The following is a 27,082-nucleotide window of genomic DNA, read 5'->3' as shown; positions in this document are numbered from 1 at the left end:
AAAGAATTGTGCTGTAATATTCATGGAGATTGCACTGAATCTGTAGATTGCTTTTATTAGAATGGCCATACTATGCTAATCCTATCATTCCATGAACAAAGGAAAGGTTTCCATTTTCTGGTATCTTCTTCAATTTATATTTCAAAAGGCTTGATGATATTTTTTATAATTTGGAGGGCAGGACTGAGCTCCCAAGGCCCAAATGAGGAGCAGAAGGAGGGAGAACATGAGCAAGGAAGTCAGGACCACGAGGAGTGCGCCCACCCACTGAGACGGTGGGGCTGGTCTGAACGTGGCGGACAACGAGGGCTGACTGAGAGGCCAAGGACAATGGCACTGGGTTTTGATCCTACTGCTTGTACTGGCTTTGGGGGAGCCTAGTCTGTTTAGATGCGCACCTTCCTGGACCTGGATGGAGGGCAGAGGACCTTGGACTTCCCACAGGGCAGAGAACCCTCACTGCTCCTTGGACTGGAGAGGGAAGGGGAGGGGAGCAGAGGGAGGGGGTAGGAAATGGGAGGTGGGGAGGAGGCAGAAATTTTTAATAATAATAATAATAATAATAATAATAATAATAATAATAATAATAATAATCGAACTATCTCTTTTCATTTTACATACCAACCCCAGTTCCCACTCACTCCCCTCCTCCATTCCCTCTACCCCCCCATCCATCTCACCCTCCATCCATTCCTTAGAGAGGATAAGACACATTGCTTTGGGGAAGGTTGATGTTTTTATCATACAAGTCTTTCACTTTCCCTGGTTAGAGTAAACCTATGATATTTTATGCTATTTGAGGCTATTTTTAAATCTTCTATTTCCGTGATTTCCTTATCCACATATGTCATTTGTATATAGGAGGGCTAAAGATTCTTTGAGTTAATATTTTATGCAACCACTTCAACTATAATAACTAATAAGTAATTATAATAATTGGATATATAAATAATAGCTATTTTAAGTATAATAATTATTATAACAGTAAATAATAACTAAGTATTCAACTATAATGACTACATTCTTTCTATGTGAAGATTAAATCAGAATCACACTTCCCATAATGGTTTACTCATGTCCCATAATGAAGTACCACAGTCTAGATGGCTGAAACAAGAGAAATTTATATACTCACAATTAGAGTACCAGAAAGTCCAAAATTAAGGTGTTGGGACTACTGGTTTCCTTCTGAGGCCTCTCTCTTTTTGAGGTAGAGGTCAGTATTTTTTTGTTGCCTTTACATGGTCTTCCCTTTGTTGTATTATGCATCCTTATCTCCTCTTTGTATGAGGATACAATCGCATTAGATTATGACTCACTTTAATGAACTAATTTAACTTTAATTATCTTTTAAAGACACTATCTGCAAATTCATTCCTATTATGAGGTACTGGGAGGTTACAGCTTCAGCATATAAATCTGCTGGGAGAGGACAAAAATCAACACATACAAATTTCTAATGAGAAACACAAGTAAGAAACACAAGCAAGGAATCCATAGAAATTTATTCGGAACCATTAAATGTGACATATTGATCCAAGACTTGGAATTTTTAAGCATCTTAGAATCAGTCTGGCATCAACAAATATTAGTATCTGAGCCATCAGCTTGCAAAATGTCCCTGGCAAGATGCCAAATACCCAGTCCTTTGGATTTCATGGAACAATTCATTCGTTTACAAAGTTGAAGTCTAATTCAAAGACAGCTTATGGATAGCTGAAGGCAAAATTATACTTAATCTTTAGTTCATCAACATTTTGATTTATGACATTGGAGACATGAATGAAAAAATCTTTCTTTGCAGCAAAACAGAAAGCTGTCTTTTATAATACAATACTATTCATTGTGTGTACAGGTTGTATCCCCCAAATACAAGGACTTCATTGAGAAAAAGAGGTTATGAAAACTTTTGCTCTATCTCTCAAACATGATTTCCAAATTTCACATGGAACTTTGAATTGTTCAAACAAATTGTTATAGGCAAGTATTTTCCACTAATTTATATGTATTTATCTTCAAAAACATCATATCACCTTCATAATAATGTAATGTATATTCTATTTTTTGCAAAACAATGGGAAACAAGATGCATAAATGCTACCCAGCTATTTATGCAAAAAAGAACAAAAAATTGTCTTTATTCATTTTCCCCCATGTAGTGAAATTGCTATAATAATGACTTATCTGAAGATTAAATGGTGAACAATAATTAAGTAAGTTTTCTTTTTTTTTTTTTTTGGTTTTTCGAGACAGGGTTTCCCTGTAGTTTCTAGAGCCTGTCCTGGAACTAGCTCTTGTAGACCAGGCTGGCCTCGAACTCAGAGATCCACCTGCCTCTGCCTCCCAAGTGCTGGGATTAAAGGCGTGCGCCACCACCACCTGGCTTAAGTAAATTTTCTTATAAGAATTACTACATTAAAAGCAACTCAAATTAATCCAACATGAATTTGAGCATCTTCCTTTTCAAACTTTTCTCAACAATGACATCTGGAAAGAAAGATTTTACCATGAATAATCTAATCTTTCAGCAATAGTTAATATAGATTGAAAGTATTGAAGGTGGTGGCCCACGCCTTTAATCCCAGCACTCGGGAGGCAGAGGCAGGCGGATCTCTGTGAGTTAGAGACCAGCCTGGTCTACAAGAGCTAGCTCCAGGACAGGCTCTAAAGCTACAGAGAAACCCTGTCTCGAAAAACCAAAAAAAAAATTGCATTTGGTGGTTCTATTAAATTAATGTTGACACTGGAAATCCTGTGACATGATAGAGAAATGGAGAGCTGCAATAGTTCACACTAGTTCATTTCGGATAGAAGACATTTTGTGTGTGTCTCTATTTGGCTTAGATTTTTGTTGTCTATCTTTTTTACTTTCCTTCATTTTTTCCCTTACACATGTCCCTAAAGCAGACAATGATCTTATGTATCATCATTGCTTAGAGGAAAAAGATCCAACAAGGGTGGAGTATTTATAATATAATTTACTTAGAAGTCTGGCAATTTCTTTACAAAGAGTTAATAGGAAAAAATGGATAAATTGTGAAAAGCTACAATTTCAGAGTTCTATAAATCAAGAAAGGATAAAATAAACTGAAAACTGTTTATTCTCAGAAAACCTACCAAATTTTGTGTATGATTGGTGAGAGTGTGTTATATTGCTGCCTGGGGTAACTCTTATTACAGTTCAGTTGGTTCAATATATACACCAGCATTCTTCTCTGAGAGCAAAGAAATAACCACTTCAATTTAACATTGTGCTGGAGGATGTAGAGATAGAAAAAGAAATAAAATCTTCTACCTTGGAAAGGAAATCTAATTTCTACTCATTTAAATATGTGTAGTATATTAGACAGAAATTATGTATGAATAAAATCATGATATAAAGCAAATTGTAGAGTAAATATCACAAGACATACAATTAGATAAAATCCACGTGCCTCTATGAAAAAAGAAATTATGAAAAAGTTTGAAAACCTTTTTAAAAAATATATGTACAGATTTGTAGTTGGGTATAATTTTCAATACTATAAAAATAAACAAAATATAATGTGAATTATTGATTTATTTTATCATATCAAATGTGAGCATGTACTTTGATGTCATGAACCACTTTTGTGGGTGACTTCTACTGGACTCCTATCCACGGGGGTTCATATGTCCCAGACTAGGAGCATGAATTGAGAAATGTGAGATGTGAAGAATGGAGATAAGAGAGAAACAGAGACAGAGAATAGAAACGAAAAAGCAACTCAGTGAACACTGAGTGCTGATTTTGTTCGCATTTATTTTTCATATGCTTTTATACCCTAATACAAAAAGGGGGGAGAAGACAAAATGCTACTTTGTAACATGCTACAAAGAACAACCAGAAGAGTTACTTGCTCTAATACTTGAGACATCAAGCCATTAATTCCTGAGCAAATCATTTGATATTTGGGGCAGTGAACACACTCTAGACCAAGTGTCCTCCAGGCAACAACTCCCTGAGTCAAACCTCCTATTTCAAAAGAAGGAGTAGAATATGCTTGAATTCTCTGACTTTTGGTCAGGGTGGAACAGTTCTACCCTTATGGGCCATCTCAATGTCCAAAACACCAAGTAACCACCATATAGATAAAGATATCTTGTTTTGTAGCCACACCTGCTATCAACAACATTGAAAAAGCAAATATAAGCTCAAACTCTCTGATCTTCAGTCAAGGTGGAATATGCTCACATTTTTGGATTCCCACATTTTGAGAAAAGAATATATAGTCAAGAGGTGAGAAGGAAAAAACTTTTATGTTAAATGATAGTAAAATATTAATATATAAAATATATAATAATGAATTGTTTCAAATCAACAAATACTTAGACTGTCCAGAAAACAGCCAGACCCAAAATATATATAAATAATTAAAGAGAAAAGAAACCTCATAGTTAATGAAACTGACCTAGAAGCCTCATCTCTGAAGACTAGTCCTCAAAGTTTAAAAAAGTAGTTGAGTGAAAAAAAAATCGAGTCCACCCATCTATAAACAAAAAATCACAATAAAGTCAATCATAACAAGATATCCCCAATAGTGCAAGAGTGGCACTCTTGTCTCTGAAATACCTACCAAGTATCTCATTGGATAGAAGGCCTGCACAAGAATAAAGAAAGCATGCCTGGTATTGGAATCCTGGTCAACTACATGTGTCTAAAGAGGTCATAGATTCTAGAGGTTACTTACTAGTTTCCTCTTTCTATGCCAAAAAAATTGTAAGTATATTCTAAATGCTTATTCTCATAATGCCTGTTAAGCATGGCTCTCAACCACTCATCAAAGAAACTTGTTTTTTATTTGCAACAGGTAGAGATTATTATATAGATCCACAATGTTCATAATACAGAGAACAAATGATTGTTGAGTACCCTCACCCAACTGCTACATCTTGTGTGCAACCCCTACGTTCAGGCTCAGGAAAAACCAAGGAAAGGAGAGTGGAAAGATTCTAAGACCCAGACAATGAGGTTACCAGCTTCCAGATAGTATCTTGTATATATGATCGAGAAGCTGTATTCATGAAATCTCAAAACTGTGGTTGCCTAAATAAGATCTGAATAATGGTAACACCAGTGGAGATTGCAATGTGGTTGATAGAGTGTCATAAGGCTCTACCCCAAGGTGAAGAATTACAAGCAATCAATGGCTGCAAAGAAATAGAAACAATTTTCCCTAAAGATCAGCTCCCTAGTAGATTATCTAATCCTAAAAGGTCATCCCCAAACACATGTATTAGAAATACTAAATGGACTTGGCACTGCAGACTCTCCAGGTTTTAGGAGTTCAAAACAAAAATTAGATCACCATGAAGGCATTCATATAATAACTGGAGTATATCTATGGCCTTAAGGGTTACAGGTAGCTCCATCATTACTGTCTAGTAATGCATGGACTTTAGGTTACATAGAGAAAAATAGTTTAAAAATATTTACATTGTTGTCTATTAAAAAAATACTGCACATTTTTAAAAAGTTTCCATGCTTTTGAACATTCATCCACACCTATTATAATCACCATTCAATTATTAGATAAACTAGAGCGTGTGAAATTTAAAGAATTTTCCAATGCATATAATGTACAAGTTCAAAAATTCAAGTGAAAATAGCCAAACCAATTCCAAAACCCAAATCCTTAATGATTGTTATAAGTTATGAAATTTTATTATAAAACTACTACAATTAAAACATATGTCTATTAGGACAGAGATTGTTGCACATACTTATGAAGCTAGAAGATATGCATGCTTGTCAGAATATGCTAAAGCTGCATATGCAATAAATGTGACCTTTCAAATCAGCTGAATGGCACGGGGACAGATGGCTACCCATCTGGGAAACATTTCATTTCAAAAAATTAAAATTCACTTATAATAAACTTATTTTAAAAGCCCATGGAATGGGTTAAGATATATATGACAATGTACTGCTTTTCTTTTAAAAAAAACATGTTAGGATTAAAACTAAAAAACATACATTAAAATGTGATTTAAATGTAGAAAAATTCCAGCAATTAAGAATATATAAACATAGCTTCAAAAAGAAAATGGAGAGACTAAATATTTTGAATATGTCTAATGCATATTTAGATAAATTAGAAATCTTACAATAGAATGAGTTGTACAAATAGGTGCACAAAACTAGTAGCTAATGAATGTAAAAGGAAAATTTATATTCATTAGTAATAAGGAAAATGAACTTTAAAACCAAGACATGACCTTTTTGAAAGATTAATTTTTAAGAATTGAATGCATAAGCACTGTATTTACACCATTTCCATCCTCTACCTCCCTGTCTCATTCAACTTTTCCTGTCCTCTCTCTCCCCATCATGACATCTTCTTTTTGAATTATGTATGTTATGTGCGTGTGTGTATGTGTATAAATAAACACAGTAGAGTCCATTTATTGTTGGTTATATGTACATGTGTTTAGAACTAACCACTTGGAACACATAAGTTTTGATCAGTTGAATTGTTAAAATTTACATAATTTGATAACATAAAATGTTAGCAAAATTAGAATAAATATAAATCTCACATACTACAAAGCTTTTTCTATATTGTAGTGAAGAGCTGCGGGCAGGCCTGCTTTTCATCTCGCCTGGCTCCTGGCCGCCTGGCTAGCTTATGCCCCAAAATAACAACACACAAACTGTATTCATTTAAACACTGCCTGGCCCATTAGTTTCAGCCTCTTACTCACATCTTGATTAACCCATAACTAATAATCTGTATAACACCACGAGTGGTGTCTTACCAGGAAAGATTCAGCATGTCTGACCTGGCGGCTGGCTCCATCGCATCTGTCTCAGAGAGAAGAGGCATGAAGATTGCCCGAGATATTTGCCTCACTCCCAGCATCCTGTTCTGTCTACCCCACCCACCTATGTTCTGACCTATCAGGCCAAATAGTTTCTTTATTAATTAACCAATGAAATCATCAGATAGATAGAAGACACACCTACACCACTATATCACATCTTTAGAACCTCCCAAATTTATCATTTCTCTTCTACTCCATTGCAACCACTTTAGGCTTAACCTCCAGTATTTTTACTAGGATCTGAGTCGTGTAGTATGTTACAGATAAATACTAGTGTTTCTTTTCTCTTCATCCAATAATTTATTCTCAACACAGGGTCCAAAGCCTTTTGAAATCCATCATTATTACATTCATTTGCTTAAAATGTTTGAATGACTTCCAGTTATGTTTTATGAAAATCAAACTTTTTATTTTTTCCCTATGAGATATCTACTCATCTATAATTCAAATCTCATTTTATGATACAGTAATTCATACATACTATGCTAATATCTCAATCTCTGCCTCTCAGCATCTTTGCATTTTCTTTCTGCTTTCCTGGACTAACATCATTTCTAAAACTAGTCCTTATTTCAACATTTAATACAATGTTAATGGCCAACACTGATATTTATAGCATATTGTCTAACCTGTTGCTATTTGTTGCACTGGTACTTTTTCTATTGTTTTATTATCATTGACATTTCCCATAAGAAAATATTTTGTTGTTATTGTTTAGTAGTGGGGTTTAAGCCCAAGGTTTCTTCTGGGTTTAGTGTCTTAATTTTGAACTATATACTTAGTCATAAATTTAATTATAATCATAAAATATTTACATTACCCTTGAACCTTCAAAAAAGTTCACTCTTTTAAATAAAGAAACTTTTAATAGGAACATATGCTGATACATGTCATTTCTAAAGAAATTTAACAGGAAAACCACATATTCGATGACTTAGCAATGAACTTTTCAGTGTCTTATTTTCTCTGAGTTGTCAAAGATAAAGACATAAGATATAAAAATATATAAATGGGAGCTGAAGAGACAGCTCAGAGGTTAAGAGTACTGACTGCTCTTCCAGAGGTCCTGAGTTCAATTCCCAGCAACCACATAGTGGCTCACAACCATCTGTAATGAGATCTGGTGCCCCCTTCTGACATGCAGGCATACATGCAGATAGAACACTGTACATATAATAAATAAATCTTTAAAAATATATAAATAAGGATACTCATTTCACCATTATCTGTGATGTGAAAATATTTAAGGAGTAACAAAATGCTTAATAATTTCATGATATCTAAATATACTTTGATATATATTTCAACAATTTCAATTACATTCCAGTCATTGGAGTAATCTCTAGCAGAAAACTATAGAAGGTTTTGCACCTGCCCTTAATGGGAAGGTTTCTAAAAGCCACATTCAGCCCTTTCATTTTCTCTAATTAGCTAGAAGCTAACTGTATGACAATGTCTAATCAGCAAAGCCAGCTGTGACATATAGTCTTTATTTAAATAAGCATCTGCTATCTGAAAATAAAAGTTGACCACACTAAAGAAAACAGGAAATTGTTTGAGTTTGTGTCTTGTGTGTGATAGGACCTCTGATGCGTTATCCTTGGAAATGTGATATTTTGCGAAATATGAGACAGAAAGAGTCTAACAAGTTTGATCTATACATTCAAGACAACATTTTAAAGAGTGGCACTGAAAGCAGACGAAGATTTTACTAAATAAATATCTTTTATGTGATGGCTTCATATGTGTATAACCTGAATCATATTAAGATCTCACGCCATTAATCCCACTACTCACAAAACAAAGGCAGGTAGATCACTGGATATTCAAGGACACCTTGCTCTACATAGTGAGCAAGACATACTGGTCAGACAAAGCTACATAATGAGATTCTGTCTCAGACAAAACAAAAAATTAAGAATGTCCCATGCATAGCTTAGTGTTGTGATGTCATCATCTTGAAATCCCTAATCTAAATTTTTCTTTTAAATAACAAGCTCCACAAATATGCTATCCATACTGTTGCTTTAATCTTGAAGTTTAGCCACTGTGGATGTGATACAGGGCTTGAATTTCCTTAACTTCTTGACTTAGTTATTGACATATCTATAAAACAAAACAATGTGAGTCAAGAACTAAACACACTGAAATTTGAAATAAAGTTACCCCAATGACAGCATAAAGTTAATAAGTAAAACAATTGGAGCCCTGAGGGGAATCTTGTAAGGGAGCACAGAACAAATGTGCGATGCCAGGAGAGTGAAGGCAAGTACATGACATTGCTTAATAGACTTCTCCCAAAACATCTTCTCTAAGAACAAAGCTGAAATTGCCTGTCTGAAAACAAGATAATTCCTCAAAATGTGGAGCTGAAACTCTCTTAGCTAAGAAATGAGTTTCTAAGTTCTGGCAAAAATAAACTTTGTAACACTGTTTCTTGTCAGATGACTTAAACTTGCTCCCTTGCTTGCTGTCCTCTACTTTGTCACAGTGATTTTGACATCAGGAGTTCGTGGTGCACGGTCTCTGGGCAGAAAAGAGTATATCCCGTGGAAATATATTCTGTAATTACTTGGGTTTCTATTTTATATGATGGAATGAACTTACTTCCCCACTCTCTGTTTCATTTTCCTTTGCTCATCTAAATTTATAGATTTTCCCCTAAAACACATCTTTAGTTCAATAGACTTTGTGTTTCTATTTTTGGATCATCCCAAATTAAGCATTTTACTTGTGACATTTCTATGGCTTGAATAAGTCTTCCTAGAATCCCTTGGGTTAACAGTTACCACTTTGGGTAGGTAGAAGAACATCTAAAAGGTTATTCTATTATGACTTTTGGAGAAGAAATTAGACTATTGAGGTTGTGCCATTTAACAGGACTGAGATACTCATTTCACTGCCCCATAGGCATTAGAAGTTGAGATCTTCCTTTGATCTCATGATCATGAGTTGTCACTGTAGGCCATGACTTGTCACTGTACCACAGGCCCCCAGAGGACACTTGAATATGCACAAAAGCCTTTGATACTACATGCCAGAATAAGCTTTTATCTTTGTGGCTGAGTTGGTATACTGCAGGCATGATATGATATGATCATGACCAGATTAGTATCGTGACCTTAAAATTTCAGTAATTTGACAAAGAACAGTAATTTTTTCAGGGTACTGTTAACTAATTACACTAATTTTGTTATAAATAATAAAATAGATTTTTCAGCATATACATGTGCTTTTAGATAAATACCAAAACAATCCCAGCATACACTGAAGCAGACACCGAAGAAAGTTTTCATGTAGCATGATGGTTCCTTTTAGCATTCATATAAAGTGACTAAAACTCTTCTTATCAACTGAAATGACATGCCTAAAAATACCACATAGATATTATATTCTAAATCATTTTCTTTAAAAAAATTAATGCAGATACTCCTTTCACTGCAGAAAGAGCCTGCAAATTTCCACTTCTTAATTTCCATAGTTCTTTTTTTTTTTTTTTTGGTTTTTCGAGACAGGGTTTCTCTGCAGCTTTTTTAGAGCCTGGCCTGGAACTAGCTCTTGTAGACCAGGCTGGCCTCAAACTCACAGAGATCCGCCTGCCACTGCCTCCCGAGTGCTGGGATTAAAGGCGTGCGCCACCACCGCCCGTCTATTTCCATAGTTCTTAGAATTGTATTTGTCACACTGCAAGCTATAATCATGAACCTTAAATTCAATTAGAGCATTGGTGAGTAACACTTTTGGACACAGCATTACCATTATTGCAAAGGGAAGCACAGCCAAATGAATTTGTGTGAAAGGGAAACTTAAGCATACACCAGTGATAACTGAGTATCAACATAAAATCATACAAATTTACCTGCATCAAATAGGTAAATGAATAATAAAATTAACTTCTGATTCCCTGGGAACCTGCAGACCATACTAGGGAAACAGGCAAGCTAAATGCAGATCTTTAAATATCTCCCTTCCCCTCCAAATCCAATCCTACAATCTCATGCCCAACTCCACAGTACCCCTTCTCTTGTGGCCTATCTTCACTCCCCGCCCCCCATCCCCAGGGTGCTCAGCAGGTCCTTGTGGAATACCGTGGTTTGCTCCCTCCTCTGGAGCCCTTCATCATGCAAGACCATCTCCAATGCTAAAAGTCAGCTCCCAATATCCAGGAACACATTTTACCCAGAATCCCAGTGATATAGTATGAATAATTTACATTGGTATGGATTTTAAGGTCAATTTTGTTATATGTATATGTATTTCTGATCTTGATTAAGGTATTGTGATTATGTAGTTCATTAAAAATGTAATGTATAATTAGGAAATATAGGTTGTTAATGGATAATTATTGATAATAGTTAAGCTTGTAGTCATGTTAGTTGGATTTTCTAGATATATAGAGATATATTTCAGTTAGATAGACATTCTTCATATCTTTCAAAGGCTACAGAATATGGCATTTTAAATGTCTTAATAACTCAGGATTGTTCATGACAGTGAGATATGTCTGCTCCTGAGAGCACCAATCTACTTCGAGAGGAAGATGGGCATCGAAGAGGCTCCTTATGGAGTTTGATAGCCATTTGGGCAAGAAACTGCTCTTGCCTGGACTGTTGCATAAACTGGACACAAAGAACCCACAGAGAGAGGACTGCTGAACTTGCCTAAAGATGAGATGGTCTTTTGGGGTTCCTGGCTCATGAAAGAGTCTGAGAGACATTCTGCAGGACACAGCAGATAGTGACTGAACTGCCTTTGAAATTTCCTGCTTCATGGAAATGTCTGTTGGAAACTATGGGCCTGTAGGTCGAAGATGGATGCCACAACAGTACAGAGGAACTTTGGGTGACTGTCCAGGCAGCGAGATGTCTCTGTGATTTCTAGAGTTTTGTAAGTTGCTTACTTCTCATTTACTTAGGTGATATTATATCCTTCAGGAGTCTTTGATGGAGTTGAAGAATAGATAGATAGTTATAGTTGTTTTCCTTTGTTATGATAAAAGATAAAATAGATATAAATATTGTAACTGTAATTCTTGCTTGATAACTGTTTTGTTATATGTAATTTTGCTATGTTAAAGTTAAAGCCTTCCTTTTTTGTTTAAACAGAAAAAGCAGAAATGATGTGGGAGGGTCTTCTGTTTGAGTTGATTTCATTGGTTAATAAAGAAACTGCCTTGGCCCATTTGATAGGCCAGCCCTTAGGTGGGTGGAGTAGACAGAACAGAATGATGGGAAGAGGGAAGTGAGGCGGATGATTCAGGCAATCGCTATGCCTCTCCTCTCTGAGACAGTCGCCATGAAGCCAGCCACCAGGTCAGACATGCTGAATATTTTCTGGTAAGCCACCACCTTGTGGTGCTACACAGATTATTAGAAATGGGTTAAGCAAAATGTGAGAATTAGCAAATAAGAGGCTGATACTAATGGGCCAGCCAGTGTTTAAATGAATACAGTTTGTGTGTTGTTATTTCGGTTTTTAAGCTAGACATGCGGGAGCCAGGCAGGAAGAAAAGCAGGCCTGCTTGCAGCTCCCACTATATTCCAGTGGCCATAGCTATTAGGAACCTAGGAGAGTTCCCTACCATTTAATACACAGCCATCACATTTGCCTAAGACCAGAGAGGACAACAGAAACCAAGAAGCAAAAACTCTATTCAACAAAGGCAAGATCAGATATCAGCACCTAGAATTACAGTCTCCATCATCCCAGTTGCCTAGATGCCAACAACAACAAGCAACAAGCAATAGAAACAGCAACAGCAACAGCAATAGCAAGAGCAATATGTCCCCACCAGAGCCCAGTAACCCAACCCTAACAGACCCTGAATGTTGCAATTTATTTGAATCACAAATAAAAGTGAATCACAAATAAAAGATCTGGCAACACCCTGTAAAAAAATGATAGAGGTTTTTTTTTTTTATCTTAAGAAAAGTTTTTTTTTTATTGTGGAGCAGATTTTTTTTCTCATTTTTTTATTAAAAATTTCCATCTCCTCCCCTCCTCCTCCCCCTTCCCTCCCCTCCCTTCCACCCATACCCCCACTCCACCCCTCTCCAAGCCAAAGAGCCATCAGGGTTCCCTTCACTATGTTAAGTTCAAGGTCCTCCCAACTCCCCCTAAGTCCAGGAAGGTGAGCAACCAAACTGACAAGGCTCACAGTGAGCCCGTCCATGCTGTAGAGTTCAAGCCCATCGCCGTTGTCCTTGGTTTCTCAGTCAGCCTCCACTGTCAGCCACATTCAGAGAGTCCGGTTTGGTCCCCTGTTCCATCAGTACCAAATAAAGGACATCGAGCCTATAATTCGTAAAAAATCCTAGAGAAGCTAAATAAGAAGGTGAATCCAAAGAAAAACATATAGTTATCCTCCTGGATATTGGAAGTAGACAAGATTGCCGGACAAAAAATGGGAACTTGGGAGTGGGGTGGGATGGGGGATGGGAGGATGAGGAGAGAAAATGTGAAGTGGAGGATGGGAAGAGCTTGGGGGAAGAGGATGGTTGGGATATAGGAAGGGTGGATATGGGAACAAGGAATTATATATCTTAATTAAGGGAGCCATTCTAGGGTTGGCAGAGACTTGACTCTAGAGGGGTTCCCAGGTGTCCAGGAAGACGCCCTCAGCTAGTTCCTTGGGCAGCTGAGGAGAGGGTGCCAGAAATGTCCAGATCCTATTGCCATACTCATGAATATCTTGCATATCACCATAGAACCTTCACCTGGCATTGGATGGAGAAAATGACAGAGCCCCACATAGGAGCACCGGACTGAGCTCCCAAGGTCCTGATGAGGAGCAAAAGGAGGGAGATCATGAGCAAGGAAGTCAGGACCTTGAGGGGTGCATTCACCCATTGAGACAGTGGGACAGATCTAACCAGAGACCACTAAGTCCAGTTGATAGAAGTTTTTAAAGAGGAAGCAAATAAACTTTTGTTCTTTCCTTTGTTTTGTTCCTCCATCCCTCCTTCCCTCCCTCTCCCTCTCTCTTTCTTTCACATCCCAACTATATTTTCCCCTCTACCTCTCCACCCACTCCCTTCCCCAACCTCCTCTCTAGCCCCATCATTCACTCCTTCTCTGCTTCTATTTTGAAAAGGTCAGGCCTCCCATGGATATCCACAAAACATTGTATATCAAGACACAGCACCTTGCCTTGTATTAAGGCTTTGTGAGGCAACCAGCATGAGGAATAGGGTCCAAAAGCCAGCAAGAGTCAGAAACGGTCTCTGCTCCCACTGTTAGGAGTCCTGCATGAAGAACAAGCTACACAACTGTAATATATATGCAGAGTGTCTAGGTTAAGTCCCATGCAGGCCCCTGGTTGTTGGTTTAGTCTCTGTGAGCTCCTATGAGCCCAGGTTAGTGGATTCTGTAGGTCTAATGTGATGTCCTTGCTGCTCTTAAAGAAATCTATGAAAACACAAACAGTGCAAGGAAACGAATAAAACAGTTCAAGACCTGAAAGTGAAAATAGAATAAATAAAGAAAATCTATACTGACAGAAATCTGGAAACAAAAACTTTAGGAACTCATACAGGAACCTCAAAGGCAACTGCCAAGTTTCACCAAGAGAATACAGGAAATAGAGGAAGAGAATCTCAGGCACTGAAGACATGATAAAGAATGGATACCTTAGTGAAAGAAAATGCTAAATGTAAAAATATCAATGAACAAATTTTCCAGGAAATCTGAGACACTATGAAAAGAACTAATCTACAAATAATAGGAATAGAAGAAGGAGAAGAAACCCAGGCTAAAGGCAGAGAAAATATTTCATTTGAAGTCAATTTTGTCAGATATTAAAATGGCTATACCAGCTTTTCCTTGGATAGACATCTTTATGCAAGGAAAATTTTCTATGATTTTGTTAAATACATTCTGTACCTTTGACTGAGATTCCTCTTCATTTTTTATTGCTATTATTTGTAGATTCATTCTTTTCATAGTGGTCCAGATTTCCTAGAACTTTTGTGCTGGATATTTTTTGCATTTAACATTTTCTTTCACCAAGGTATCCATTTCTCCTGTTTTGTCTTCAGTGCCTGAGATTCTTTCTTCCATCTCTTGTATTCAGTTGGTGAGACTTGCCTCTAGGGTTCCTTTTAGAATTTCTAAAATTTTTATTTCCAGTTCTATCTTATTTTGGGTTTTCTTTATTGATTCTATTTTCACTTTTCATGTCTTGGGCAGTTTTTTTCATTTCATTATATGGCGTGTGTGTGTGTGTGTGTGTGTGTGTGTGTGTGTTTTGTGCAGTGGTTCTCAACCATCCTAATGCTATGACCCTTATGCTATGGTGACCATAAGATTATTTTTATTGCTACTTCATAATTGTAATTTTTCTACTGAGCAATGCCTCCATTCTTAACACCATCAGAAATATGTGCTTTTCAATGGTTGTGACCCGCATATTGAGAACTGCTACTTTATAGCCTTTTTAGAGAATTTGAACGCATTCATAATAACCATTTTAATGTCCTGTTTCATGCTTCAGATATATTACACTTCTCAGGACCTACTGTAATGGGATTGCTGGGCTCTTGTGGAGGCATACTGTATTATTGGCTGTTATTGATTCTGTTTTTTCTGGCATCTAGGCATCTGGATTTGGGATTATTATAAGTCTAGGTGTTAATAGCTTTTCTAGTTATTCTTGTCTTGGGAGGGGGTGCATTTTTCAATTCCTTGGTTTCTTTCACCCTTTGAATTTTGTGACTGTGTGGTGGCTGTGGCTTGCCTGGTACAGAGTGCTTCTGAGCCCTTGCTAGGTGTTATCTACTAGGAAGCTGGGGTAAACTTGTTTCTAGATATTGGAAGTTTACAAGTAGGAATGCGAATGGGATAGAATGCTTTAGATAGATGGGTTAGGAAAAGACTGTGAGGGTTCATAAAGGGAAGAAAATCTGGGTCTGCTATGAGGACCTGAGTCCCTGGCCAGCTTGGCTAGTAGGTATCCAGGGAAAAAAGTGTCTGTAGCGCTGGCATGTGAGTTAAAGGGATGGGGTGAGTTAAAAAAAAAGCTGTAGGAGAGGATCTCTGCCAAGACTGGGGAACTGAAAGAGGTAAGGCTGGGGAATTAGAACTGAAGGATTGGTAAGGAGAGTAAAAGTTGCCTACTTGATTCCCTGGCTGCCTTGCTCAGCAGGTTTCCAGGAAAAAACTGCATAGGGTATTGGTGGGTGAGAGAAGGCAGGGACTGAGGAGATCTGTTTAGTCTCTTTGGAATGGGGACAGAGGTAATTCACAGCAGGTGAATCTGCTGCTAAGGTGGAGATAAGACTGGGGAAATGGAATTGAAAAATGGGAAGGAATGTGAAAATCAACTACCTGATCCCTTGCTTTCCTGGGCAGCAGGTTTCCCAGGAGAGACTGCCTTGGGTGAAGTCACATTGCATGTTTCATTTTTTATTTTTAATCATAAACTATAATTAACATAACTTGTGCTATTTAATCATTCTAAGTGTACAGTTCTGTGCATTAAGTACATGCGCAGTGTGAATCATGCTGCAATGAACAAGGAAAATTTCGTTGACATATTGATTTCACTGTTTAAGAAATATACCAACAAGTGAAATGGTGAACCATGTAGTTCTATGTTTATTTTTCTGGGGAACCATTGCACTAGTTTCTGTAATAGTGTGCTAGCTTAAATCCCCATCAAGAGTGCAAAAGAGTCCTTTGTTCCCCCAACATTTTTGTGGTTATCAACACTTGTTATCTTTTGCCTTTTCCCCCAAACTTTTATCCTGCTGACAAAAAAAAAAAATTATTAACAAGTGTGAGATGTTTCTATGTTGTTGATTTAATTTGAAAATTATACATTGAGCATCTTTTTATATACCTGCTGGCCATTTGTTTGTTTTTAAAGAAAAAAAAAGGCTTGTGCTAAAGTTTCAGTCGTTTGCATTCTAGCCATTGAAGTGAGTCCCTTATTTATTTACACTACCTACTGTCAGGCATGCACTAGGAAATATTTTCTTTTAATGCACTTCATTGTTTTACACCCTGTAAAGATTTTAAGTGGATGAAATTTGATTTTGCTTTGGGCTACCTGTGTTTTAGGAGACATATAAAAGCATCACCTAGACCAAATTCATAGATCATTTCCCAATTTTATTCTAGCAGATTCACAGTATCATGTCTTATTCTGATGTCCTCACCTCATTTTGAGTTAAATTTTGTATGTGAAGTGAGATAGAAGAGTCATTTCCTTATTTGGCATTAAGACACTTCTCTTGTGTTTCCTTCTGTAGTTTTCTTTTCACTTTTTGAAAAGTGACTAATTGTAAAATTGTATGTCTGCTTATCAGATCCCTACCTACTTATTCAATTGATTATTTTATTTATATTAATACCATACTACTTTCTTTACCACTGCTTCGTACACTATTTTTAAGTCAGATAATATGATGTTTCTTCCTTCATCCTCTTTGTCCAAGATCACAATAATAAGATCATTTGTTCTTCAAATGTAAGCTTTTTATTTTTCATTTGCAGTTTGATTGGCATTTACTTACTTCTGTTTCTCAATTGCTCAGGCTCAGACATTCAGTAATATGTTGAATAGAAATGGCAAGAATTGACATCCTGGTCTTTTTTACCTTAAAGGAAAAACTCAGGTTCTCATCATTGAATAAGGTCTATCTATGGCTTACATAAGTGGCCATTATTGTGTTAAATATTTGTTCTTAGCATGAATAGGTTTCTAATTTCTTCTGATTTTTATGCATCTGTTGAGATGATCATATGGCTTTATCCTTCATCTGTATAATTAATATTAGTCAAGATATGGAACGGAATCAATGCTAGTTCTGTGTATAAATAGTGTACATAATTGTGTTATGTTTAGACAACAGAATAAAAGTCAGTTGGAAAAATGGTTCACTGGTTAAGATTCTTTGTTGCTCTTCCAGAGGACTTGAATTTTGTTCGAAGCACCTATATCAGACAGTTCACAACTCCAGTTTCAGGGGAAATGACATGCTGTTCTTACCTTCATGGGCACCTTCATACATTCGATATATAATCCGATACACACAAATAAACATGAAATTTTTAAAATAAAAACAAATCCTCAAAAATATAAAGAAAATTATCACACTTATGTCAACGTGGATTAACCTGGAGGACATGATGATAAGGTCAACAGACCAGTCATTGAAAAAGAACAAACAAAACAACTGATTTCATTCACATGTGGAATCCAACACTTTACACTCATATAAAAGATTATAATGATGGACACTGTAGACAAATAGTGTGGAGTTAACATCCTGTCTGAAGAGAATAGATTTTAGTTTTGCATATATATATATATATATAATGTGGTTTTGAGATCTATATACCACATGATAAATACAATTATTAACCATGTATTATTTATTTGTAATCTTCCAATGGAATTGATTTTAAATGGCCTCACCACCAAAAGTGGCTCTTTGACGTATTAGGCACGTTAGGTAGCTTGGTTTAACAATTTTGCAATGCAAACTTACATTAAAATGTCACATTGTACTCTCTAAATATGGGCACAAGTAATATTTGTTTGATAATTAGGTTTCTTTTTATGTTCAGCTCAAGAAACCAAGTGCCACCTGGGAAGAAGGAACCTCATTTGAAAAATTCTCTTCCTCACATTGGCCTGTGGCCATGTATATGAGGAGTAGTTTTAAGTGATGACTGTTGTGGAAGGGTCCAGCTAACTCTACACAGAACCATTACTAGGCAAGTAAGCCTGGTCTACAAAGGAAAGCTAAAAGAGTGTACTGGAGAGCAAGTGAGTGTGCAGTGCTCCTCTACAGTTTTCTGCCCCCAGGTTTTGCTGTGAATTCCTTCTTCACTTCCCTCAAAGACGGACTGCTACCTGGAAGTCTAAGATGAAGTAAACCCTTTCCTCCCCTAAGTCACCTTAGTTCATGGTGTTTACCACAGCAAAAGAAAGTTAGTTGGAATAATTTGTCAAGCAAAAGCAAAAACTAAAAAGTCAAAGTTTATGGTAAAAATGTTGTATTTGCATTATTATTTAATTTGGTATTATTATCCATCTCTAAAACAGTTTGTCTGCCAAAATTAACACTCTATGCCAATTTAAAATTCCTGACTTCTACTGCTTCCATCCATTGCTGAACAATATTACACTTTCCTTTTTTTATTTGAGGCTGATTATGCAAATTAAATTATATCCTTGTCGTATTTGTGGAAATAGGAAAAAATAACTAAAACTTCTAATGATTAACTATGGAATTTTAGATATAAACATGGTCCAAGAGTGAAGCTGTGCAAGGAGAATTCTGAGTGCTTGTAAGAAAACTCCAAGAAAACAAGACAAGAATCTTGTGACCTCAGTTTTCTTCAAAACGGGATATTTTTCTTGAAATGGGTTTCTGTATCTCTCCCAGATGTAGCAGATAGAATTAAATTTATGTCAGATTTTTCAATAAGAGTGGCTAATGTTTGGTTTTATAGTTCTATGGGAAGACATGCTTTTGCCCTGTGTCTTGTCTTTGTCACTGAAGACATTATTTCTGTGATTCTTCTTAACCCTTAGGGTATAAGTTGTCTGATGTTCTGAATAAAGTTGGCTATTGCATGAGATTTTAATCCACCACACTCTTTGGTTCCACTCTCCTAGGTCCCACTGCCTCTAGAGCGGTAATCACTTCTATTTTTACCTTTATCGCATATAAATTTTTTACCTTTATGCATATATTTTTTTATCTCTTGGCACTCTTTCTACTGTTGGTTTGCCTTGTCCAATTTTAATGTGATAGTTTTTGCTCTATCTTATTGTATTTATCTATTATGTTTTGTTGTCTCTTAGAAGCATGTTCTTTTTAAATGAGAGACAGAAAAGGAGTAAATCTGGCTAAAAGGAGAAGTGGGGAGGAAATGGTTAAATAAACAAGGCAAACATAATGCATTTCCCTGTGTAATCCCTCACTTCTATAGGTAATATGGGTGGCAGAGACAAGAGAATTTCTACGAAACTGCTGGGGCAATGTAGCATGGATTAAAAAGCACAGTAGAAAAAGCAAGAGAAACCTTGCCTGCACAGCATGGAAGGGAAGAACTGACTATGCAAAGTAGTCTATTGAGTTACATTGTAGCATGTAACTCCTATTTCCCTCATACCCACTCCTCCTCTGTTTTCCTTCAAAGAAGAACAGGCCTCCCAGGGATATCCATTAAACATGGTCTAACAAGTTACAATAAGACTAGGCCCAAACCCTCATATAAAAGCTGGGCAAGGAAACCCAGTAGGAGGAAAAGGATCCTAATCACAAGCAGAAGAGTCAAAAACACCCCCCCCACACACACATGCACACACTTCCACTCTTGAGATTTCCAAAAGAACACCAAACTACACAACCATAAAATATATACAAAGGACCTAGGTCAGCCCTGGACAGGGTTGTGTGTCTGTTTAAGCCCCTATGAGCCCTTCTTAGTTGATTCTGTGGACCCTGTTCTCATGGTGTCCTTGGTCCTTCTGGCTCTTACACTTTCTCCCATTGGCTTTTGCTAGTGTTTGTCTCTGGGTCTCTGTATCTGCTGCCATCAGTTGCTGGATTACACCCCTCTGATGACTCTTGAGGCAGCCACTAATCTATGTCTATAGCAGAATATCAGTAGGAATCATCTCATTGACTTTTTAAACCAGTTTTATTAATTTTATCCTGGGTGTCTGGGTTGTCCTGCCTATGGTTCCTGAACATCTAGGTAGTGTCAGGGATGGACTTCTTCTCGTGGCATGGTCCTCAAGTTGGAACAGTCATTGATTGGCCACTCCCCCAATTTCTGCACCACCATTACTCCAGCCTTTCTTGCAGGCAGGACAGATTGTTGGTCAAATTTTTTTTGTGAATGGGTTGATGTACTAAAATCATTGCTAAGATCATTTCCTGGTAATAGACAAGGGTTAGTTTGGGCTCTGTATTCCCCATTTTAAAGTGTTAAAAATGTAATTTAAATTTCTACAAAAGTCCAGTGTTTATCTCTCTCTCCTTTTTTGCAATAGAACCAGATCTCTTTCTATTTCTCACACCTGCCAAGCCAAGCTTTTTATTTTATCATGGAGCTCCACTTCACCACAGAAAATTCTTTTGCTAGAATTCAGTTTTAAAGTGCCAGTTATTTGTTGGCAAATATGTAATGTGGGATTCCCCTCTGTATACTGTGAATATCATTGGCTAATAAAGGAACCACTTTGAGCCTATAGCAGAGCTATAGGAGAACAGCGCTAGGTGGGGAAAACTAAACTTAATGCTGGGAGAAAGGAGGTGGAGTCAGAGAGAAGCCATGTAGCGCTGCCAGAGAAAGACTCTGAAACTTTGCCTCTAAGCCACTAACATGTGGCGATAAATAGATTAATGGAGATGGGTTAAATTAAGATACAAGCATTAACCAATAAGAAGCTAGAGCTAATGGGCCAAGCAATGATTTAATTAATACAGTTTCTGTGTGATTACTTTAGTTCTGGACAGCTGGGATGAACAAGCAGCCCCTTACAACAGATTGGCACAACCAACATGGCAGACTAAATCCATGTAAAATCTGAGAAAGCTTATAAAGGAAATCTAGACACTAAAAAAAAAAAAAAACAAAGTTTAGCCACTTTTTTTTTCCGAATGGGTTTTGCTTGCTGGTGGCACATTGTGGCTCCTTTAAGAGAGTTTTTCCTGATTCAGTGGTAGCAGAAAAAAAAGAAAGAAAAAAAACCACACAGTTCTAAAAAGACAGCTCCATGGGCCACGTTGCCAGTGCAAACTCTGGCTATGGAACATTTAAATATACCATGAAAGACCTCATTAATGGTGCCCACAATAAGCAGGAAGTAGTCTAGAGAACTGTGCCCATATTTCCAAATATAGTTTATAAATGTTTCTTTATATTTAAAGGGTGATATGCTATAGATATTTGCATTGGTATGGATCTTGCTCTATTGACACAAATTTAAGGTCATTTTTTTATTTGTATAGTATATTTCTGCTCTTGATTAAGATATTGTGTTTGTTCAGCTCATTTAAAAAATTTAACGTATAATTAAGAAATACAGTTAATAGATAATGATTTATAATAGTCAAGCTTGTAGTCAGTCAGATTTTCTAGATGGACAGAGATGTATTTCATATGGATAGACATTCTTCAAAACTTTCAAAGACTACAAAATATGTCATTTAAAATGTTTTAATAACTTAGGACTTTTCATGACAGTGAGACACATCTGCTCCTGGTATCACCAATTCCTTCAGGAGGAAGATGGGCATCAGAGAGGCTCATTATGAAGTTGCTTAGCAATTTGGGCAAAAAACTGCTCTTGCCTGGACTGCTTAATGAACTGGACATGCAGGACCCACAGAGAAATGACTGCTTAACTTGCCTAAAGGTGAAACAATCCTTCTGGATTCCTGCTTCAAGAAAGAGTCTGTAAGACATTCTGAAGGACAGAGAAAAAGTGACTGATAATCTTCCGATATAGGCAAAACTGTCTTTGAAATGTCCTGCCTCATAAAAAAGTCTGCTGGATACTATGGGCCTGTAAGCTGAAGAAGGATGCCCCAAGGATACAGAAGAACTTTGGGTGACTGATCACATAGCAAGATGTCTCTGCCAATTCTACAGTTTTGGAAGTTGCTTACAATGCACTTCCTGTTAACTTAGGTAAGAATATATCCTTCTGGAGTCTTTGATGGAGCTGAAGAATAGATAGGAATAATATAATTTTCCTTAGTTATGATAAGAGATAAAGTAGATATAAATATTGTAACTGTAATTCTTGTTTGATGCTTGTTTTGTTATATGTAATTTTACTATGTTAAATTTAAAACCTTCCTTTTCATTTAAACAGAAAAGGGGAGGTGATCTGTGATTCCCCTTTGTATGCTGTGAATATTATTGATTAATAAATGAACTGCTTTGAGCCTATAGCAGAGCTATAGGGGAACAGAGCTAAGTGGGAAAAATTAAATGAAATGCTGGAAGAAAGGAAGTGGAGTCAAAGAGAAGCCATGTAGCCCCACCAGAGAGAGATGCCAAAACTTTTATAGTGAATCACTGTCATGTGGTGATATACAGATTAATGGAGATGGGTTAATTAATATGTAAGAGTTAGCCAATAAGAAGCCAGAGCTAATAGGCTAAGCAGTAATTAAATTAATACAGTTTTTCTGTGATTATTTCAGTTCTGCATGGCCAGGATGAACAAGCAGCCACTTACAACAAATATGAATTTTTTGTGATAAATGGTTTTATCATTGATACTACATTCCTGGAGTTCCAAACAATATGTAGCATGCTATATGATAAGATGATGATCAATATATTTTATAATGTGTGAATGATGATTAAAATTTTATTCTTTTACTTTTATTAGTATGTTGATATTATTAATGTTTTAAAAACAGAAGACAGCCCTAGGAATAGCTAATTTTTGAAAAAAACACATATCTGAAGTGTCATCAAACATTTATAACTCATAAATTATCAGAATCATTTTACATTTTCACCATTTACAATTCCTTAATAATTTGTATGCCAAAATTGATCTGTGGTTGTTTAAATTTATAATTATTTGAGTATAAAAAGAAGACATTTAATATTACTATATTTATAGACTTCTAATAAATTTATGTAAGTTATCTAAGTTTATTCTTGTCTATTTAAACTCCAGAATCTGTAGCCAAGACTACATGAATTTCAAATTTCATTACTACTCCTTAGTATCAAGGAGTTCTTGGCAAGCTATTTTATTTCTCTCACCTTCTTTTATCAATATGCTAAGTGATAATGGTAATAATATTTATTTCATAAGGTTATTGTTAGAATAAAATAAGCTAACACAAACAAGGTGAAGTAGAATACTTTCTGGTATACAGTAATTGCAAAAATATTATTCATTTTTATATGTTTATATTATTTGCAAATATTCAAAGAAAACTTTATCATATTTATTACTTATAGCTTCCCAGCTGCTAAGTCTACTTCTCATATATTTACATACACATTATTAAGGCTTGTGGAAAATTTACTACATTATTAGCTTGATTACTTAATGAATGTCCATTAAAATTAAAGAAAAATCATTAATATTGACATATATACAGTAAACTTTTGTCTTTGTATTTATAGATATGAAGATATTCTTTGACAAGAGTTAGTTTCTAAAAAGTATGAAATTAGGTGATTTAGTTCATTTTACTGAATAACTCAGGATGAATATGCAACTAGAAACTAACAAAGGATGAGACAAAAGAAGATATTGGAATATTTATTCCTTGGAGGAAAATCCATGGAGATGTCAACATTGTGTTCAATATTGTAAAGATTCGAACTAGGTAGGGGTTATAAGTAATGGTGAAGTTTTGTCTACAAATAAACAGCTTGAATTATTTTTATCAACAAATTTATCTGTAAAATGTGTTTATGCCTTTAAGATAAATCTGATTTTCAATCTCAAAGTCATTTCCACCTATAGAAAGTTAAGATTCATGGTGTGAGCTTGACTAAACAGGAAACACTCTTATTTGCCATTAGTGTATAAATTTTGTGCTGTAAAATTTATCTGTGATACACACACACACACACACTTTGGTCAAAATATTTGTGGTGATAACATAACTTCAGAAATGCAAAAGAAATCAATCCCAGCTACCTACCTAAGAAAAACTATTTCTTTATTTTTAAATGCAAATGGAAAACAAAGGAGTACTAGATTGCTTGCAGTTAATCTTGTAATTTTAAATAACTACAGTACTACAATGAATACAATTATTGACACAAGGAAAAATGAAGAGCTAAATCCATAAAATACTTTATGATAAGCAATATTGTAAAAGCTTCAAGATACTACAGACACAATTTCAGAATATGATAATAGGAAAGAGAATAAGAAATTAATTTTGAGTCCTTGGAAAATAATTGTAAGGCAGAAAAATATTAAGAAGGAGGAAGCAAAACAAATGTAGAAAAGAATTATAGAATGAAAATAAAACATTTCAAATCTTTAGAGACTGTTTGAATAAAGATAGCAAATACTTAGAAAAAAGGAAAAATACTCTTAGTAACTAATATACTTGATATTAAATATATTACTTTGTAGCTAATTTATAAACAAAGTATTAATCAAATAGAGAGGATGGTGCTTTCCTGAGATGGAGGATCCTTCTCTGTTGCTCAGGCTGGCCTCAAAGTCTTGGAATCAATAACCCTTTTACCACAACTTCCTGAGCATCCTGTGTAATGAGACTACAGTCAAAGTAATACCATGCTTATTTTAATAATGTAATTCTAAAGAAAGAAAGAAATCAGGTAAGTGAACAAGACCTAAGGAAAGGCAAGCACCTTGATTTTGAAAAGACCTGAGTATGCCATGCAAGATTTATGAAAAGCTTTTCCCCAAATGAAATGCCTTACTGTGAAATTGCAACAAAAAAAGGGAGAATCTTAAAATTTTCTTTAAAAAGATATCACTACCAAAATGTGCCATATGGTTTCTACATGAGCAAAGATGGATCACAGCAGATAACACAAATGCTTTCAACATTTTTAGTGAAACTATATTGAATCATAAATCAAGGATGAGAAATGAATAAAATTTTTCAGATATTCAGCTACTCATAAACTTTACTATCCAACTAACATTTATGAAAGAATTGAGAAAGTACCTTTACAACAACACAAATAATTTAAGGAAAAAAGAAATATTGGGAATACAAATTGGGATATAAAACAATAAAAATGAAATTTACAATATCATCAAAAGCTGAAATATTTTGTACTAAAGAAAATAAAAGACATGGATCGTCTCTATACTAAAATGTATAAAACACCACAGAGACAAATTAGAGAAGATGAAAAGATGCATCATGCTCACTGTTTGCAAAATTCAATCTTTGTAAGCTGCCATTTTCTACAATTCAATCACTATATGCAATTAATGTCACTTACAATATCCAAAAGGATCAAAAGTCTGATTCTAAGGGACATATGGAATGGTAAAGTACAGAGAACAGGTATAATACCTTTTTGAAATATATATTTTTCAACTGGTACATAGCACTTCTATGTAACTGGAGCCTGTAATGTGATAGTTCAAGTATATTATTTTTAATGAGACAGTCATAGCAATGGAAATAGTCATAAACTCCAATTGTATCATTTTTTCTTTTGTTTAATTTATTTTATTTTACTTTTTAAAAAGAAAACAAACTAATATTTTTTTTTCATTTTACATACTAACCCCAGTTCCTACTACCTCCATTCCTTCCATTCTCTCCACCTAAACCCTTACCCAACCCCCATCCACTCAATAGAGAGGGTATAGCACATTGATTTGGGGATGTTCCAAAGCCCTCCCTACTATATCTCCGCTGAACAAGGTATCCATTCAAAGAGAACAGGTTCCCAAAAAGCCAGTATAAGCAGTAAGGATAAACCCTGGTTGCCACTGCCAGTGGCGCTGCAGTCAGCCCCAGGTATACAACTGTCACTCACATTCAGAGGGACTAATATGTACTTATGCTGGTTCCTTCCCTGTCAGGGGACAGAGTAGGTGAGCAACCATTAGCTCAGGTAAACTGTTTCAGTGGGTGTCTCCATCATAGTCTTGACCTCTTTGTTCATATTCTCACCCCTCCCACTCTTCAAATGGACTTTGGGAGCTCAGCCCAGTGTTTTGCTGTGGGTCTCTGACTCTGTTTCCATCGGTTGCTAGATGAAGGTTCTACGGTAACATTTAAGATATTGAGAGGACAATAATCAACTTTATATGGAAAAACAAGAAACCCAGGATAGACAAAACAATCTTATACAATAAAGGTTCTTCTGGAGGCATTACCATCCCTGACTTCAAACTCTATTACAGAGCTACAGTATTGAAAACAGCTTGGTATTGCCATAAAAACAGAGAAGTCGACCAATGGAATCGTATAGAAGACCCGGATCTTAAACCACAAACCTATGAACACCTGATTTTTGATAAAGGAGTCAAAAGTACACAATGGAAAAAAGAGGGCATCTTCAACAAATGGTGCTGGCATAACTGGATATCAACCTGTAGAAGAATGAAAGTAGATCCATATCTATTACCATGCACAAAACTCAACTCCAAATGGATTAAAGACCTCAATATTAATCTGAACACATTGAGCTTGATAGAGGAGAAAGTGGGAAGTACTCTACAACAAATGGGCACAGGAGACCGTTTCCTACGTATAACCCCAGCTGCACAGACATTGAGGGCAAC

Source organism: Arvicola amphibius, chromosome X (genome assembly GCF_903992535.2).
Source record: "Arvicola amphibius chromosome X, mArvAmp1.2, whole genome shotgun sequence".
NCBI lineage: Eukaryota > Metazoa > Chordata > Mammalia > Rodentia > Cricetidae > Arvicola > Arvicola amphibius.
Note: the sequence above shows the minus strand (reverse complement) of the source record.